Source organism: Amblyomma mixtum, unplaced genomic scaffold (assembly GCF_055824585.1).
Source record: "Amblyomma mixtum isolate Tamu unplaced genomic scaffold, ASM5582458v1 scaffold_31, whole genome shotgun sequence".
Classification (NCBI taxonomy): Eukaryota; Metazoa; Arthropoda; class Arachnida; order Ixodida; family Ixodidae; genus Amblyomma; species Amblyomma mixtum.
The window spans coordinates 207,751-224,954 of record NW_028317728.1 but is presented as its reverse complement, the minus strand read 5'-3'; the positions used below and the strand labels follow the sequence as shown (position 1 = coordinate 224,954).

General features: G+C 53.6%; 1 pseudogene; it reads left to right on the top strand.

Moving 5' to 3' along the window:
• The first annotated feature begins 3,480 nt into the window (after window positions 1–3,480).
• Window positions 3,481–17,204, top strand: part of LOC149324458 (uncharacterized) — a 42,201-nt pseudogene continuing 28,477 nt past the window's right edge.

Below are 17,204 nucleotides of genomic sequence, written 5' to 3'. Positions count from 1 at the left end.
GTCTTAGCACACGCAAGGTTACTTACTCCTAGCTGCTTGATTCGAGTACAAGAATCTCGGACGTTTCAGAAGGGCCGATGTCATGGCTGACCGTCCGTCGGCGAGCAGTGGTGGAGGAGGCAGCCATACACACAAGACTAGTAGCTCTCCGAGGTTTTCTTCTCCCCCGTTTCACGACCTGCGCTAGCGAGATGCGTCCGCGTGGCGCTGTTTTTGTTTCTTTGTTTCAGAAATGCGCTCAATTCTGGGACAGAAACACATTCTCCTTTTTATATAATTTGAATCGTACTTATCGGTTTGTTCAAAAATGTCTTTGGTTCCTTTCAGCGTAGCGACAGGACTCAATGAAATGCGCCGTGTTCGTCCCGCGACTGAAAGGTTGATATTGGGGATCTGTATGTTTTTGTGGTGCCCGAACCACATAGAGCGCATAGAGAGATGGCTGGTGTTTTTTGAGGGGTTTTCACTTGTATGTACTCATTCATTTTGTTATCTCCATACTGCAAACAACCATTAAACGCTGTTGAGTTTCAGTCATGGTGCAGCTAGCTGTTTTTTGTATTTTAGTATCTGACACGTGTCCTCTGCAATTTGCTATCCTTACTCTTCACTGACATGCAGTCTAGAAACGAGACAAAAAATGGTCTTATAATCATTCTTAAGACCTGACTAGATTTCGAGCAAGGACTGGAGCTGTAGCAATCTATTCTACTCCGCTGGTCATTTCATATGCGCGACAATGCGTCTTGTTTGTTGTTTTTTGATTGTGATAATGCAAGTAGTTGCATTTTAGAAAGACTAAAGACCCTGTCAAACTTCCACTGGCATAGTGAATCTATTGTGAATCTTCAAAGCGCAACAAATACACGGGATCGCAGGAAAGGAAGCGACTGTACTCGGCGACACTTTCATAAACGTTATATTTGGCGCCAATAACCTTTCTTTAAGAAAAGCCACCGGAGAAGAGAAGCCGTCACATATGCTCAATTAGCAATAGCCGAACTGAACTCTCAACTTGGGGAAAACTGAAATGGAAAAAAAATAAATATTGCCACCAGGTGGCCCCAGGTGGCATCAGAAGAGAAAGAGGTGAGAGTTGGCTCACGCGCCCTGAGGGCTGATTCTGTTAGCGCAGCTGGCGAACGGTGTCTCCTGTCTTGGTTCCGTGACATATTTTTGGTGGAGTGCGCTGGGTACTTTCCTGGCCTATGTCACAAACACCTCCTCGCACTGCGGACCTCGCGCCTCTGCCGGTCGACACACCAGTGCACCGAGTCAGTCGCCGCAACCTAGGACTACCACCCTCTGAGCACGGGCCACTGGATTCTACCGCCTGCCCCACGACCAGCCATGCAAGGTACTCATTACTACACCCTTCAGAATCCACGAGTACCGAAGCCCTTCCACGGCAGTCAGCTTGAGGACGTGGAAGACTGGCTCATGCAGTTTGAACGCGTAGCATCTTTCAGTCAGTGGGACGACGCCGCAAAACTTCGGAATGTCTTCTTCAGTCTGGAAGACGGCGCTCGTACGTGCTACGAGAATCGTGAAGAAGTTCTCACATCATGGCATGAGCTCCGCCGTCGTCTGCTCGAGACATACACCAGCGCGGATCGTCAGGAACGAGCTCAGCGGGCTCTGCAGTCCCGTATACCGATGCCCAATGAGACTGTCAGCATGTACGAGGGGGTACCCAAAAGAAACCGGACTTACTTTTGTTTGAGCTTATTTGTTCATATTTTCAGCACAGACCTTCAATATCCTTCAGAGTACTCTCCACTTACAATAATACGTTTGTCGAATCTTTCATTCCATTTTTCAAAACATTGTTTAAATTCATCTTTTGTGATGCTTGACAGTCCCTCCGTCGTTTTTTTCTTCACCTCAGCAACATCAGCGAAACGCTTTCCATTCGCCTGTCTTTTCATTCTACGAAACAAAGAAAGTAGCACGTGGCAAGGTCGGGTAAGTATGAGGGTTGAGGAACAGAGGTCGTGCCATTTTTGGTCCGAATTTGTCATAGAGACAGGGCTGTGTGAGCAGGGGCATTGCTATGGTGGAAAAACCAGTCACCCGTCTGCCACAAATCAGGCCGCTTCCACCGAACACTGTTGCCCAATCTTTTCAAAACATCCAAGCAGAAAGCCTGGTTAACTGTCTGACCCTGCGGAACAAATTCTGAATGGACGACTCCTCTCACGTCGAAAAAAAAAATCAGCATTGTTTCTAGGTTTGGTTTCACCTGACGAGCTTTCTTGAGGCGAGGTGAATTTGAAGTTTTCCATTGGTGTGACTGTTGCTTTGTTCAGGATTTATTTCAGAAACACTTGAGTTGTCCCCATAGCATCGTCCTTGAACGTCTTTCTGAATATTTCAAGAGTTTCCGTTCCACTTTTCCCGAGAAAAAATCAGAATTTCACCGGCGCACGCTGTTCACGAACATCAGCCATTGCAAAAACGACACTCGTGCAAAACAGTCGTCACTCTAAAACTCTGCCTAAACTACTCTGACCTCCTTCAGCGACGGCACTCGGCTTACTGACTCTGAAATGTGCGTTCTATGCGCTCATAGCGGCAAAACGCGGTACCACAGAAGCTGTGCCGATTCAAAAAATTAGTCCGGTTTCTTTTGGGTACCCCCTCGTATGTTGAAGACATGACGCGGCTGTTCCGGAGAGCTGACCCTGCTATGTCGGAAGATAAAAAGCTCCGCCAGCTAATGCGTGGAGTCAAAGAGCAACTCTTCGCTTGCCTCGTACGCAACCCCCCCGGTACTGTCGCTGAGTTTTATAAGGAGGCGGTTACAATGGAGCAGGTCCTTCAGAGGCGGTCCACCGTATACGAGAGGCCAGTACTTGCTGCTTCCGTGACAGAGTTCTTCCCGGCATTCGGACACAACCCTGATCTCCTACGGGACATGGTGCGCTCTATTGTACGTGAAGAGCTGCAGAAAATTTGTGGTGCGTCGCAGCCAGCGGTCGGCTCTCTTGCTAGTGTGATCCGCGAGGAGGTGCAGCAAGTGATCAGACCTCCGTTGCTGGGTGACAAACCTCAGCCCTACCGGAATGACTTCCACCACCCGACATACGCTGAGGCCCTGCGGCGCCCTGCCCCAGCATCTGCGTCATGTGTTCCTGACCACCGCCCGACATACGCTGAGGCCCTGCGACGCCCTGCCCCAGAATCTGCGTCATTTGTTCCTGACCATCACGTCCCGCTACCTTTTGTGCAACCGGTGCAAAACTTGCCGAATGATCGGTCACCTCTGCGCAAGGCGGACGTCTGGCGTGGCCCCGACCGAAGGGGTTTGTGCTTCCACTGTGGAGAGCCCGGCCATCTATTCCGCCAGTGCCCATATCGTGAGCTCGGCCTGCAGGGCTTCCCCGCCGACGCGCACAGACATCCATTTGGTCAACGACCCCGCGATATTGAAGAATACTTGTCTCTGCAGCGTCTGCCACCCTCCGAGCGACGGCAGTCATGATCGCCGTCACCTCGCCGACCGTCATCATCATCGGCAAGCCATCACTTCTCACGACCAGCGCAAGGCCGGTCGCCGAGCCCCCGCTGGGAAAACTGACGACAGCGACCTCCGGGGGCGGGGTCGCTGGAACTCGACGCTCTACAGTCCCCCCGACAACGCGAACATCGGCTGGCAGGAACGTGACGACATCGACGCCCACAGCTTCAGAACATCAGGACCGGTTCTCACTCGACATACCTGTATTCATTGACGGTCACAACATTAGCGCGCTGCTGGACACCGGAGCTGATTTTTCCATTTTAAGCGGCAAATCGCCAGCTCTCCTCAAAAAAAGTTACGACACCATGGTCTGACACGCAGATCCGCACGGCTGGCGGCCACATCGTCACTCCGCTTGGCCAGTGTACAGCTCGGGTCCAGATCCGCAACTCCACGTTCGTTGTCACCTGCCTGGTTCTCCGTGATTGTTCTCGTGACCTGATCCTGGGCGTTGACTTTCTCCGTAAAAATGGGGCCATCATCGATCTCCGCCAGCGCACAGTTACTTTTTCGACAGACAACGCCGACGACACTTCCCACACTCGCCCATGTCGCTCCGCCCTTCGCGTTTCCTCCGAGAGTGTTTTCATCCCGCCACGCTCCAGTGTTTTGTTACTGTCGACTGCGATGGGCTCCGTGAAGGAACAGCAGTCGCCGAAGGCAATATTTCATTGTTGCTGACACACGGCATTTGTCCGGCCCGAAGCCTCGTCCACATACGCAATGGTAGGACCCAATTACTTGTTACTAATTTCACCCACGAACTTCGGCACCTCTTCCGCGCCACAGCGATCGCGTTCGCCGACCAATTAGCTGATGTTTCAGAATGTTTTGCGTGCAGAGCCGTGGAATCTCCGAACATGTCTCTCGATCACATTGACATCAGCTCAGGGCTGCCACAGGTTCAACGCCGCGCTCTCCGTACCTTACTACACCAGTACACAGCCTGCTTTGCGTCTTCTTCGAAAGTTCAACAGACAGCCATTACGAAACACCGCATCATCACGAGTGAAGATGCCCGTCCCATACGCCAACAGCCGTTCCGTATTTCACCTAAGAACGCGAGGCTATCCAAACACAAGTGAAGGAGATGCTCACTGACGGTATTATTAAACCATCTCAGAGTCCGTGGTCGTCGCCTGTTGTTTTAGTTAAGAAGAAGGATGGCACGCTGCGCTGTTGCGTCAAATTACAGGAAGTTGAACACCATATCTAAAAAGGACGTATACCGACTGCCCCGCATAGGCGACTCGCTCGACCGCCTTCGCCGCGCCAAATATTTTTCCTCGATTGATTTAAAGAGCGGGTATTGGCAGATTGAAGTTGATGAACGGGTCCGGGAAAAAACAGCCTTCATTACTCCCGACGGTCTATACGAATTTAAGGTGTTGCCCTTCGGCCTCTGTTCAGCGCCGGCAACGTTTCAGAGAATGATGCACACAGTTCTCGCTGGCCTCAAATGGCAAACTTGTTTAGTTTATCTGGATGACGTGGTCGTATTCTCCGAAACCTTTGACGAACATCTTAAACGCCTGCGGACTGTATTAGATGCCCTTCGGTCGGCCAATTTAACGCTCAAGCCCGGAAGATGCCACTTCGGCTACGAACAACTGACGTTTCTAGGCCACGTTGTGAGCGCCGCCGGTGTCCAACCCGATCGCGACAAAACTACCGCCGTGGCCGAATTCCCGGTTCCTACCACGAAGAAAGCGCTGAAACGCTTCCTTGGTCTGTGCGCCTACTACCGTCGCTTTATCGCCGCCTTCTCCCAAATCGCCGAACCCCTAACACATTTGACGCGTGACGATACCCCGTTCGTGTGGACTAGCGAACAACAGGAGGCTTTCACAGAGCTACGCCGACGCCTGCACAGCAGCCCTGTTCTTGCTGACTTTGATGAGGAGGCTGCCACCGAGATCCACACAGACGCCAGCAACATCGGCCTGGGTGCTGTCTTAGTCCAACACCAAGATGGCGTGGAACGCGTGATTGCATATGCGAGTCGCGTTTTGTCTCGCGCCGAAATTAACTACTCTACCTCGGAGAAGGAGTGCCTCGCGGTTGTGTGGGCCACGATGAAGTTTCGACCCTACCTCTACGGCCGCCATTTCAAAGTCGTCACAGACCACCATTCCTTGTGCTGGCTGGCAACTCTACGGGACCCATCAGGCCGCTTAGCAAGGTGGAGCCTCCGCCTCCAGGAATTTGACTACACCATAGCCTATAAATCTGGACGCAAGCACGAAGATGCCGACACGCTCTCCCGCGCACCAGTCGACCTAGCTGATGACAGCATAGAGGACGACAGTCGTTTCCTTGGAGTGGTCAGCGATTCCGACGTAATGGCGAGGCAGCGAGATGACATCAGCTTACGACCCGTTATTGACCATTTGGAGGGCCGCACTGCTACCCGGGAGTTTTCCCGGAACCTCTCCTCTTTTTGCCTGCGCAATGGCATACTGTTCAAGAAAAACTCGAGCCACGGTGTTCGCGCCTATCTCCTCGTCGTGCCGGCAGACCTCCGTGCGGACATCCTTTTTGCCTCTCACGACGAGCCCACCTCTGGTCACTTCGGGTTTACACGCACTCTCGCTCGAGTATGCAAGACCTATTATTGGCCTAAACTTGCTGCCACCATCCGCCGCTACGTCCGAGGTTGCCGTGAGTTCCAGCGCTGCAAGTCACCTCCCGTCAAGCCCGCGGGTTTACTCCAACCAGTTGCACCTCCTCGTACGCCCTTTGACCAAGTCGGCATGGATCTTCTCGGCCCATTCCCCCTATCGTTGGCCGGAAATAAGTGGATAATTGTCGCCACAGACTAGCTGACACGCTATGCCGAAACCAAAGCGGTGCCGCGTGGCATATCGTCTGAAATTGCGCAGTTCTTCATGCATCGCATTGTTCTGCGACACGGCGCCCCGTCCAGCGTGATCACCGATCGGGGAACGGCTTTCACAGCGCAGCTCATGCACGAGGTATTCAAGTTGAGTCATACCAGCCATCGCTAGACTACTGCCTACCACCCGCAGTCCAATGGGCTCACCGAGAGACTCAACAAAACTACAGCAGACATGCTCGCTATGTACATAGACGTCCAGCATAAGACTTGGGACGAGATTCTTCCATACGTGACTTTCGCGTACAATACGGCAGTACAAGAAACCACTCACTTTACGCCATTTCGCCTTGTTTATGAGCGCGATGTGCACACCATGTTGGATACCATGTTTCCATGCACTGCTGACGACCGGGCGCTCACGCCACACGCCGAAGAATTTCTCCAAAACGCGGAGGAAGCCCGCCAACTCGCCCGCATGCACATCAGGAGGCAGCAGGGCTCAGATGCACGCCGCTACAACCAGCGACACCGTCACGTCGAGTACCAACCGGACGACCAAGTGTGGGTATGGACCCCTGTCCGTCGCCCAGGCATGTCGGAAAAACTCCTATGCCCCTACTTCGGCCCCTACAGAGTGTTGCGTCGAATAACAGATATGACTTATGAGGTTCTGCCCGACGGTTCTGTGCACAGTGCGCGCCGTCGAACCCAGCCAGAAGTAGTGCACATACTGCGTATGAAGCCCTTTTTCACGCACTGACAGCGCTTGCACAGTTGTTTCGGTTTTTGTTTTTTTTCGCAGAGGCCCGTTTTCATCCTGTCATTTTGCCCCTTGGATTGTTATTCCCCTACTTCCTTGAGTTAGCTCGTAGCGTCGTAGTGGTTTTCCGTATCCCCTTTCTTTTTTTTCGGGAGCGGGAATAATGCCACCAGGTGGCCCCAGGTGGCATCAGAAGAGAAAGAGGTGAGAGTTGGCTCACGCGCCCAGAGGGCGGATTCTGTTAGCGCAGCTGGCGAACGGTGTCTCCTGCCTTGGTCCCGTGACAATATGCAGCCCGTTCGCAGGCCACTCGGCACCTAAATGGGTCATTTCGTCATTTGACAGAGATCTGGATAAAACGCTGACGCATTTTTCCCTTCCAACTGTTACCATTTCATAAGCGCCTATATTCTATCTAGTCTTTATATCCCTGTTCTTGTTTATCACGGTGAATTTTTATTGCGGGGTTGGCACTTCTTGGGAAGCTAAGAGCAACTGCGTGTTCCCGTCGATTATAGCTTCAGCGTTTCGGTGCATTGCAGTCATACTGGCAGAAGGCTTCTCCTTAACACCGCGCATAAATAGCCCACCTTCTTCAAGGCACCGATACTGAGAGCAGTGCGTTGAAAAGACGTTTTATTTCTTGGATGTACTGTCAGTGTCAAATAAAATCCGAACAAGAACATTCAAACTCAAATTGGAAAATAGCTTTAATAATAGGGACGCACAATACTACAGCTGTCGATTTTCGTACCAAAGGCGAAATGACCGCTGTTCGGAACTTTTGATGGACGTAGCCAGTATGTCTTCCCCAGGCAATGACATCTTTCGTTGTTCTTCCTGGCGTTTTAGTCTTTTCCCACCTTTTTTTTTGATGCTGATAGTAGGTAGTGATCGTATATTTGGGCACTGAATACGTGACTGCTGCACCGCCTCCGTTCGTTCTCTCCTGACCCCACTTCTAAACGTCCTAAACATTCTTTCTGGAATATGTCTCAGGCTGGGAGGGAAAGTTCCTGGTTTGAAACCATGCCCTAGCTGGCCATCACGTTTCCAGAACTGCTTACAGGCCGTTGCGCTCCTGTCCAAAACATTCAGTGCCGCCACACGGCCGAACACGTCTAGCCAGTCCTCGACGTAATCATTCGGTTGACGACTGAAAGCCAATGGCAAAAACTCCTGGAAGCACGATGAACGCTTGTTGTCTACCAAGATATGTCTTCTAGCGCATTAATGGCAGATGTTCCCCAGGGCCTTCACAAGTTATCGCACGTTGGTGAAAACACCGTAGAGAATTGCAGAGCATACTTGCGGCCACAAAGGAACAGTCAAGAATCAACGCCGTTCTCGGACAAAATTCAAAGACAAGGCGCTACTACCCTACGGCCACCTCAAACGACGTGGAACCATTAGGCGCCACTACAAATATACAACAAAAATCTCGCTTCATCTCTCCTCACAGTAAAGCGACGTAAAGCCGGTTTTGACCATCAATTAACATTACAAACCATTTGAAGCAATATTATATTTTAAAGATGAAATCCAGGCGTCATTGATTAACACTTCCATACAGTGGTCTCCTCACCATCCAACCGAAACTCATGTGGGCTATATTCAATCCCACTGACCTAATATTTTGGGAGCGCCCACCTTAACTCTATATATGAGTAACGGTACACTCTAGAGCGTTTCCTAGCTAACCTCGTGTTTTATTTCGTTGCCTTTCACATTCTGGTTACGCGCTGGCTGTAGAGGCTTCCTGGAGTGCCAAGAGCATGCTCAGCGACAAGCACATTGGCACACCAGCTCTCTTACTCAGTAGTAGGAGCCTCGCACAACTGCAACGCGACCGCACTGCACATGCCTTTGTAGAAGCTTCCGGTGACGGCATACGGAAGGTGAGGTGTACTGACAGGGGGCGACAGGGCGAGTACTGAGCGCTTTGGAAATTCCCACACACCGCCTGGGTCACGCAGGCCTCCGCATGTGATAGGATGTTTGACTGACGTCTCGATGACTAAGTTTCTCTAAAGCACAAGTAATTTAGGTTCAGGTGGAAATGCCTTATGTATTTTCTTCTGTATTTTATTTGCAATTACCACCTGATTTGACCACAAAATCTCAACTTTTGTACTTTTTTTTGGAAAGCGTGATAGTGTCCTATGTATGACATTACACTCGACGTAGCATCATGACGTTACTCGTCTGGTACAAAGACGAGTGTGTTACGTTTGTGTGACGCATGACCCTCTTGGCCTATCCGAGTTATCGTCGCACCACCTGACAAAAGGTGCTCTCCACTACAAACTTATTTTCGGGCCCCTAATGCGGTAGCACTTTTCAAAACAAATTTAATTGATGTAACTCAATATGGCCTTCTCTGCTCTTGAACGCTTTTGAAAAATTTGGGAAAGCCACCTTAAGCAACTGAATAAAGAGTATTTTCGAGAGATAAAATTTTCGAAGAATGATGTCATGAGAAATCACTAATACATGTTTTCATAACAATGCATTTTTGTTAACTGATATTTACGTTGAAAGAATAGATTTTCTGTACATACCCTTGAGTCGTGTATAAACCTTTTCCTTTAATGGATCTTCAATTCCAATGGATTCATCGTAATCGTAATCGTCCACATCCTCCTGTTGATGAAGTTGATTTGCTGGACAAACATGTCTGTAGAAGTTCTCACACGCAGGAATTCCTTCATTTTGGGTACCTTGTGATACTGTATGCGTACCTATAAAAAAATGTTCTAAGCGCATTTGGCGCTAATGGACGCCATGTATGGATGAACATAATTCACGGAGAAAGCAAAAGTTTTGATTACGTATATAGCCCTTTTAAAGTTGTCTATTAGATTGAAGATACATTCAGGTTATATTAGGCATAAAAAACTGCGATATATGGAATTACTTTTTTTATGCGCGTGAATTCTTGTGACCCCTCTCCCAAGCGCCGAACGACAAAGATTAAACACGGACATATGGTACCACACTTTCTATGTTCACACAGCCTGAAGCCAAAATCAATGCCATAGCCATACTTGAACCACATCAATAGAAATGGGAACATAAGCGATAAATTTCACTTAATATTTCTGTTCCTGGAGGAAGGAGTTTCATGTAACACATATATTATGGTAATAATAATATGTTGTGCATGATTACTAAGCGCACGCTAGAAATATTATTATAATGAAGCAATTACACATTAGCCCCGCCGCGGTGGCTGAGTGGCTATGGTGCTCGGCTGCTGGCCCGAAAGACGCGGGTTCGATTCCGGCCGCGGCGGCTGAATTTCTTTGGAGGAGAAATTCTAGAGGCCCATGTACTGTGCGATGTCAGTGCACGTTAAAGAACCCCAGGTGGTCGAAATTTCCGGAGCCCACCACTACGGCGTCTCTCATAGCCTTAGTCGCATTGGAACGTTAAACCCCATAAACCAACCAAACAATTACACATTAGTATCCACTGAAGATCGGCCATGCGGCTATAAAGAAATGCTATGCAGCTTTCACAGAAACTTCGTATTTTAAGAAAAATACATGAAGGGGTTCTAGCCTACCCCGAGGTCCAGGATCTCTAGACCAAGATCGTCGAGTATTCATAGGCATCCACCCATCCGCTACCCTTTAGCAACAGAAGAAAGCTATACAGCCTTCAAAAAACTTGAAATTTGGCGTACTTCTCCCAAATTCTAACTGGGAGCCAGGGTGCATTTCTTTTCTAATACGAAACAGCGGGAAAGCCCCATAGGTTCTCTGTGTAGCTGTATGGCTGTGTTCAGGTTGTAGGGTCTGCTCGCGGGCAGGTCAAATCTCGCGCCGCTCACCGCTGGTAGCCTCGGACCCCTTCATCCCGAGTGGCGGGGCGGGGAGAGCGAGGCTAGGAGAAAGCCTTTATAAGGCGAGACCGGGAAGGCTCGCTCTCTTTCTCGCTCTTGGACCAGCCCTGCGAAAGGACCACCTGACCCAGCTGCCACGACGACGACCGGCCCCCCTTATGTGAGAATAAACCCTTTGTACAAAGTCCTGCCTCGAGTGACTGCCTGTGCGTCCCCGCGCAGACGAATTGCCCACAAATAATGGCGCCCAACGTGGGGCTTTAATTAACACCTTGTGGACGATTTCTCTGCCGATTTTGGGACGTGCAGCCAGACTCGTGGCAGGCCCTCTTTGTTCAGGGCCACGCCGGACCGATAGGGTTAAGGAGCGGGTCAGGCGGAATGTTCGCGGGGTAGCGACTTGTGTAGTGTTGTAAAGTTGTTAGGGGTTTTGTGTTATTTATGTAGTTTTCGGGCGTTTTCTGTTGTGTATTTCCGCGTGTTTGTAGACAGATTGTTGTGTATGTGAATGTTCTTGTTGCCATGAGCAGTTAGCCGGTGCGGCCGGACAGTTGGCGCGAACTATGCCTCCCAGAAAGGATGTTTCAGCCACGGCTTTGGATGGCGGGGCAGCCGGTAGTGAGACGGCCGACGCGGCGGCCGTAATAGGGCAGGTGACTGAGATGTTTGCCGCATTAGCCCGTCAGCTCGGTTCGGTGGCTGGCGCCAACCAGGCCGCAGCATCGGTAGCATCGGCGACAGCATCGCGCCCGCGGATAAATATGGAGGTCCCCTCCTTTTCCGGGTACAGGGACGCGAAATCAGTCCACGAGTTTCTACAGCAACTCGAGGACTACCAGACGGCTCTGGGCGCCCCAGATGACGTAATGCTAGGGCAGGTCCTGCCTGTAGCACTCGTCGAGAGCGCGGCGCGATGGAGGCGCTGCCAGCCGACTTTCCAGTCGATGGCGGACTTCAAAGACCGTTTCCGCGCCGAGTTCTTGCCGCCTGATTATGAGCGCCGGATGCTGGAGGAGCTCGCGTTGCGCACCCAACACCCAGAGGAAAGCCTCCTCGAGTACGTACGCGCAATGCAAGAGCTGTACAAGAGGGCAGATCTGACGGCAACCGACCGAGATCAGGTTGCGCGTGTGATCAGGCAGTGCCATCCACGCTTCAAGCCGTATCTGCGGGGCCGCAGTTTTACAAACCTCGAGGCCCTAGCACAGGAGGCTAAAACCCTGCAGGCGGATTTGCTGGCCGAGCTGCGCTACCAGCCGCCCCCCAGGCCGGCCGAATCGCTGGAACCGGGATGCGCATGGGAAGGAGGCCGAGAATGCGCGATGAGGGCTCGGCGCGCCGAGGTAATGGCCGTGGAAAGGCAGGCGGAACCCCCTGTTGTCCCTCGCGCGCTTGACCCGTACGCATTCGAGCAGCGGCGTCGTGCCGGTCTCACAGGCCACGCGCCGAGCGAGCGTCAGGAATGCGCGGAGAAAGGGGAGAGCCGTCCCCAACCGCTTCGTGGAACGAGGGGTCCTCCGTCCACGCGGCGGGTGAACGACCGGCTTTGCTGGAATTGCAACCAGCCCGGCCACATGGCACGCAAATGCCAAGCTAGGCGTATGCAGGGAAACGCCAGGCGCTGGCGGTGATGTCGGGTGGCACCGACCTTTCACCGTCAGCGGGAGAATTTCATGGTTGTCAAGGCGCTAGTCAGGAAAAGAACTCCCGCGCCGGCGACGGGGAGGCCTTTGTCCCGCTCGCCTGTAGAGCTCAGGGAGTCGTTCCGCGCTCAAGCCCTTGTAGCGCCCGGCGACGCTATAAAGCGCCGGCGCTGAGATCAGCGTTACAGCGTGCGCTAGAGGAAAATAAAGTCGGACAGCGCGTGCTCGTGGCGCACGCCCGGCACGGGCAGTCCGGAACTAGAAGCCTGCCACGCTGGTCGTCTCTGTCTGGTGCTCCGCTGCGACCCCGCAAAATCCTCAACAGTGGTGACCTGGCGAACCGTGCCTTCTATCTCAGCGGCGTTCCAGCATGGCGTACTGGCAGCACCCAAGTTTCGACCCGCCGCTCCCGGCGTTCCGGCCTGCAGGCGTCGGCGGGTGGTTCGCCCAACTGGAGGCTGCGATGTACCTGAACGGCATCACCATCCAGCCGTTCAAACACGAAGTCCTTTGTGACATCCTCCCGACCGACCTCCTGCGTCGGCTCACCTACTCTGCTTTCGGCGGCCGGCCATACGATGAGCTTCGTGCGGCCGTCTTGGCGGACTTCGGCGCCTACTACGTTCGGCCGCCGCTCTACGACGCAGCGGACCCGTTTTCGCCGCCGCCAGCCTCTGTCCCTGGACCGGCCTCGCTCGCGCCCACGCAGCCTTCATCAGCACCCGGCCCGCCTCAGCAGCCCCTCCCCGCATCGCCGCCACTCCCGTCCAGCGTCTCCAGCCCGGCTGTCTCTCTCGACGCCACACCAGGTGGGATCCGCACGAGCTTCGCCTCGCGTCCTTCTCCCACTACTATCGTACCCGCGTCTCTGGCCCTGCCTCTTTGCGCTTCAGTGGCGTTGTCGCCAGAGCCTCCTGCAGCCAAAGACGACTCTGCGGCAGCAGCCGTGCCGAGGCTTCCGGCATCTCCATCTACCTCGTCACTACCGCCAACAGCTCTGCAGGCCTCTTCTGTGAGGTTGAAGCCGTCGCCCGCTGATGCTAAAGAGCCCTCGACAACGACCAAGCCTGCTTGTCACACTCCCAGCCCCTCAGAAGGTCCGCAGAGCACTACTCGTCATCAGGAGCAGGATGAGAAAGCCAACCCGATGACAGCAGTAACAAGCACGGCGATCGCCTCCAGCCCCACTTTGCCTGAAACAGTTCCTGACCCAGTGTCAGCTCTTGCTCTCAAGCCCGACCATGCCCACACGCGCATCAGCACTGGCCAGTCGCTCCGGACGGCCACTCCCGATTTACCCCAGCACCTGGAATTGAACCCAGCAACTTCCCCCGTCATCACCACAGCTGTCACCGTTGTCTCGTCGGTCACACCTGTGCCAACCCTAGTGGCCGGACCGCACTGCTCGCGCCCTACATCAGGGGCACCTGAGCCATGTAAGCCAGCCATTTCCACCTATTTGGACGACTTGAAGCTGGCGCTACAGCAGCGCCACGACACCACGCTAAAGACCACATCTGTCCACGGAGCCGTTTCGACCGCTCCCTTGCTTGTGACGGCGTACTCTGTGTGCCAGCTTCCCGCTGACATCAGCTGCAACGGTCCAGCACCAATGACACTTGTGCCAGCGGGCAGCACTACAGTCGGTGACGGCCCCACCATGGCACCCTGCATCATTCGCCCATTGCGCAGCAGCCAGGCTCGTCCACCTGAATCCGCGCCCTCCACCCGACGGCTCTTCCCGGACCCTGACATGAACTTACCGGACCCTCCCTCCATCGCGTGACCTCCATCTGTACCCCGTCGGCGCGTACATTTCGCCGTTCCGTCTAGGCGGGGGGCCCTGTAGCGCCCGGCGACACTATAAAGCGCCGGCGCTGAGATCGGCGTTACAGCGTGCGCTAGAGGAAAATAAAGTCGGACAGCGCGTGCTCGTGGCGCACGCCCGGCACGGGCAGTCCGGAACTAGAAGCCTGCCACGCTGGTCGTCTCTGTCTGGTGCTCCGCTGCGACCCCGCAAATCCTCAACACCCTTTTATGCTAGTGCAGTTAGCGGGTCGATGCTACTCTGCACTCGTAGACACGGGCTCAACGCTGTCACTGGTCGGTGACGAGGTGTACGAGGCCTGCCGTATAGGTAACATCCGTGTCAGACCGGCCGAAACCCCGTTAAGCTTAGCAGCTGGGGCGGCAAAGGCAAAGGGAGCAGTGCGTCTTACGATGCGCTTTGACGGCAGAAAGCGGAGACATCGCTTCGTCTATCTGCCTGGCTTGTCGATACCAGTAATTCTGGGAAGGGATTTTCTCTCGAGCGAAGGCATTGTGCTCGACATGGGGGAGAATGGCTATCGTTACAGCCAGCTCGCCCCCCTCATTCCCTTCGAAAGCGCATCCTTGCCCGGCTGTCCTGCACACAAGGTGGGTGTCCACACCTGGGCGACAGAAAGGCAGGTGAGCTCCCCCGAGATGCTGAGAGGCGGTGGCCCGTTAGAAGCGATTATTGCGTCTTTCTCAGGACCCAGTAGTCAGCGCCGAAGGCTGGCGGAAACTTTACTCCCGTTTTCGGATTGCTTCACGGAGAAACCGGGCAGAACCGACCTGCTTCAGCATGAGATTCAGACGGGTGATACGCGCCCTTTCAGGTGTAACCCGAGGCCGTTACGTGCGCATAAGAGGCAGCTTCTCGACTGTGCCCTTGACGAGATGATTGATACCGGTGGGGTGAGACCCTCACAAAGTCCCTGGGCGTCACCAGTGGTTCTAGCGCCGAAGAAAGATGGATCGGTCAGGCTGTGTGTTGATTATCGTAAGCTCAACTCACTGACGCCTACGGTTGCGTACCCTTTTCAGTCGATTGAGGCTGTGATGTACGCGTTAGGGAACGCGAGGTTCTTCACAGTCCTAGAGGCAAGCAGAGGGTACCTGCAGATTGAGGTGGCCGAAGGTGACATTGAGAAAACCGCATTCACCTGCCACCGCGGGCTCTTCGAATTTACTCGACTCCCGTTTGGTTTGTCTAACGCCCCGAGCACGTTCATGCGACTGATGGACATCGTGCTGGGCGATGCAAGGTTCAACTACGCCATGGCGTACCTCGACGACGTTGTCATATTCTCAAAGTCGTTCGAGGAGCACCTCATTCACCTGAATTCCGTTCTCGATAGAACGAGACGTGCCGGTCTAACCATAAATCCAAAGAAAGTGCAGTTGGCATCGAAGAGAGTGAACCTCTTGGGCTTTGTCGTGGATGATGGCACACTGAGACCGAATGATGACAAACTGCAGGCAATTCTGAACTACCCCTGCCCCATGGATGTGAAAAGCTTGCAGAGGTTTTTGGGGATGGTTGCGTTCTACAGGCAATTCATCCCGCGCTGTTCGGAGCTTGCAAGGCCGCTGAACCTGCTGTTGCGTAAAGGCTCGAAGTGGGTCTGGGGCAAGGAACAGAGTGACGCATTTGTTGACTTGGCTCGCGCGATAGCGAATACCGCTAGTCTGCGCCTCCCCGACCTGAACAAGCAGTTTGTCTTGCAGACAGACGCTAGTGACTACGGTGTTGGAGCTGTTTTGTTGCAGGAACACGAGGGCAAACTGCGCCCTGTCGCGTCCGCTAGTCGCACGCTCACATTGGCGGAGTGGAATTACTCCGTGACCGAAAAGGAATGCCTGGCGATCATGTTCGCATTGTCGAAGTTCGACATGTACCTAGACGGAGCGGTCTTCACCGTGCAGACAGATCATCAGGCATTGTCTTGGTTAAAGAGGCTCAAGAACCCCGCAGGCAGACTCGCGAGATGGGCGCTGACGTTGCAACGTTACGCGTACGCCATCGAGTACCGCCGGGGCAGCTTGAACAAGGTGACCGATGCTTTATCGCGCGCACCGTGCAAGGCTGGCGGAAGCGCTTCAGAGGCGCAGCCCAGCTTGGTAGAAAGCGGCGTCACCGCTGTTGGAGAGGAGGAGAGGGCGGACGGGAGTGTCGCGCCCGGTTTGGAGAAAGAGGAGACGGACAAAGGTCCCGCGCGGTGCTGTGACGGAAGGGAAACACAGCAGCTCGTGGCGGCGACCGCTCGCCTGCCTAGGAGCGAGGCAGAAAGAAATCTGTCTTGGGGAGTAGCGGTCAGTAGAGAAGAGCTGATCGAGGCCCAGAAAGCAGACGGTCTTTGCCAGCGGGTGCTGAAGGAGCTTGCGAGCAGCGCAGCTTGCACCGGGAACGCTGAGGGCAAGTACGACGCGTGTCTGCTGGGCGATGATGGCTTGCTGCTCCGCTATATTCCCCAACTTGACGAGGAAGAGGCGATAGCATCCCCTTTCCGAGTCGTGGTCCCGATAAGGTTGCGGAAACGGTTCCTGCAGTACTTCCATGACTCAGCGCTGGCAGGCCATGGCAGCGGCAGTAAGACTTACGACAAGTTATGCCGTGTCGCGACCTGGCCAGGCATGAGAAAGGATGTGCTGGGATACGCCCGTACCTGCCCGGTATGCCAGGTAGCCAAGCCTCGGGCGGGCAAGCCCGCTGGCATGATGAAGGCGGTAGTTAGCAACTACCCGTGGCAAGTGGTCGCGTGCGATATCATGGGACCCCTCCCTCG